Source organism: Chiloscyllium plagiosum, unplaced genomic scaffold (assembly GCF_037043375.1).
Source record: "Chiloscyllium plagiosum isolate Xiang-an unplaced genomic scaffold, Cpla_swu_hap1 HiC_scaffold_45, whole genome shotgun sequence".
Classification (NCBI taxonomy): domain Eukaryota; kingdom Metazoa; phylum Chordata; class Chondrichthyes; order Orectolobiformes; family Hemiscylliidae; genus Chiloscyllium; species Chiloscyllium plagiosum.
The window spans coordinates 88254621-88257556 of record NW_028270183.1 but is presented as its reverse complement, the minus strand read 5'-3'; the positions used below and the strand labels follow the sequence as shown (position 1 = coordinate 88257556).

Sequence of the window (2936 nt, the reverse complement as noted above, 5' to 3'; positions counted from 1 at the left end):
TCTCTGATTCCACTGGCCAAAGAGTTTCGAAAAATGCTCAAAGCAGAGCATCACCGCGAGCAACAGTTATTCGATCGGTGGCTTTATGAAATGGAAAGGTGCCCATAAGTCACCTGCGCGACTATTCGGCTTCCCTCCTGTGATGATGCTGGGACATTGACTCTCATGTTCTCAGGTACATTTAATGAAGGCATTCTCGTTCCTGCAGATGAGGAGCTCACACCTTATTTCGGGTTTTGAAAAATCAGTTTTTAAGCGTGATTAAAATCTACCCTGCCTGCGAGCCAGGTAGGATTCGAACCTACAGTCTCCTGATTCGTAGTCAGGCGCGTTACCCATTGCGCTACTAGCCCGATGCACGGCCTTAAGAGCCGTGATGTTAATACGGACACGGTTAATAGCAGTCATATTCACCAGTTGAACAAGCAATAAAGATAATCACTGTCACTGCTTCGGTCTAATCTTCATCACCTTTCAAAGCAACGAATTTTCCCAAAACAAAACACATATGTCCTCATGAAGCTTCCATTCACACTCTGTCTGCTCAGTCATTTAATGGAATGTGATGTGATGAATTTCGAATCCACTTCTTCAGCATCACTGACGGGAATGTGAGCCTAATCACCACATTGTATATACCAGTTAATTTTCAGACGTTTCGAGTACAGTAGCGACTTTTGCGAATATGCAGGAAAGTGAATACTGTGAACCGAGCAAAAAATCCCTTCATGGAAATTAATCCAGTGCAAAGTCAAACATATTAGAACGGCAGATGACGTAAACATTCCTCTGCATCTCTCTGCACAGATGCTTCTCTAAGAATTGACTCTTTGCAGAATTCTTCTTTGTAATTTAGACTGTCCCAGTTGTAGATATTCTTTCAATCCACAAACAAGTATCCTGCTGAAAACTACTTACTTAAGAATAAAATAGTTGACTATCTATTCTACCAGCTGATGTCCCAAAGTTCCGTGTTTCATGTGAATACAAGTTCTTTCAGGTGAAATTGGAGCTCCCAGCCTGAAGTCCCACTGCTTCTTGATGCGTGGGAATTGAAGCCGTTGTCGTTAAGGCGGGTGCTTTTAGCCTCGATATTTCACGCGCCTCTGTATCATCAGAGAATGGCATTACGCTCACCAATTGCATTTTCGCAGCCACATGCTCGCGCTGAACGCCATTACCATTTCCAATTAGTTTTGGGTGCACTGCAAATCAATTTCTCTGATTCCACGCCCTTGAACTGGGATTATATGGCATGCCATTATATGATTATGTCAATAAGTGAGGAAATTGGTGAAGTAACCGATGTTAAAATACACTGTTATTGAGAAATACATTTCAGCGATACCCTGCAGTATCCCATGACCCTTTGAAGTTTTGTAGATATCTCGCAAACGTAACATCCTACAATCTCAGTGTTGCAATTTCTACAGTCTCTCCGGACATAGAAGCTATATATATGCAACCGAATCTGAGTTCCCACATCTCAGTCACTGTTTGACAAGTATTCCTTTGTGCGTGTGTTTCTGTTCTTGGCATAACCTCTGCCCTGATCCTTATTGCTTTTTGCATCGTGCTTTTCCATGTGGCGCCAGGATAATGAAATGGTTCTTCCTTGGCATTGTAAACACAGCAAGTTCTGCTCGAATCACAGTGACAGCAATCGGCATTTCCCGTTTTACTCCATGTAATATGTGCTTAGCAAACGCTGAGAAAATCAATCTTTGTTTTACATGAAAATACGTGGTGATAAGTTTCCTTCTTCAAACACCCGCTATCTCACATCTTTGCGTTTCACATATCATAACCACCCTTTATCGGAGAAATCTCTCCCTCCCACAAGAACTAATTCGCCTAAACGTCCACCCTCCCATTTCATTGTGGTATTGCACAATATAATACTCACATTTACACTGTTCATTCTGCACTGCTGCGGTCACTGTTTTGGGTGAAAATGCTCAATCCCGTGGTCGACATCTTCAAGCAATTCAATCCATTTCGATGCAGCTGTTCTGTAATTAATCCTCATGGAGCAGCTTTTACTGACACGGACAATAGATTACTGGAACATCAGGCTCAGGATAAGTGCACAGCGCAGGATTGAGCAAAAGATGTTTTATTGGAAACGACAAGTTTCTGTGGCTTTCTCCAGTCAATTATTTCATTTGTTCATTCGGTTCCCCCCAAATATTGCGTGCAGTTCTGCAATTCACATTACAGGAGTCATGTGATCGCACTGGAAACCTTGCAGAAATTTACCAAGTTGAAAAGTTTAGGTTATGAAGACAGATTGTTTTGACTGGGGTTGTTTTCTTAAGGCAGAGGAAACTGTGAGGATACATGTTTCATATGCACTAAATAATGAGCGACATGGACAATGCAGACTAAAAGAAACGTTTTCTCTTGACCGATCAGCAGGGGCGTAGACTGAAGTTAAGAGGTGGAAAGGATTGAGGAGATATGCAGAAAAATCTCATCAGCAAGCGGATGGTTGAATCTGGATTCACTGTCTGAAGGGATGCGCAGAGGCGAACCCACATAACCTTTAGAAATACACGGATCTGAACTTGAGTTGTTAATGCATACAAGGCCAAGTGATGAAAATGAATAAAGATAGTCAAGCGATTGCATCTGACGAAAGCATGTACAACGACCTTGAGGGCTGTCATTCTACACATACGTGGTATTCGTGTAGCTGTCCATGGTGGGCTAGCAGGTCCATTTTTTTCGCTTTCTTCGCTGTCACCCGGCTTTGATTCTCAGTCCGGGAGTTGGGTTTGTTTTGATCATTTCGGCTTCAGAACAGTCAGTTTTAAGTGCAGTAAAGTCAGCGCTGCCCGCAAGCCAGGTTGGAATCGAAGCTCCACACAGTAGATCTGTAGTTAGGTATGTTATCCATTGCGCCACTGGCCCGTTGTATGTGCTACATTGTGCGG

The 2936-nt window shown here is 42.8% G+C and overlaps 1 non-coding gene across 1 annotated transcript; it reads right to left on the bottom strand.

The window, feature by feature from the left end:
• Positions 1 to 280: 280 nt before the first annotated feature.
• Positions 281 to 353, bottom strand: trnar-acg (transfer RNA arginine (anticodon ACG)). The gene has a single exon. It is a non-coding gene; the product is annotated as a tRNA-Arg (tRNA).
• Positions 354 to 2936: the final 2583 nt, after the last annotated feature.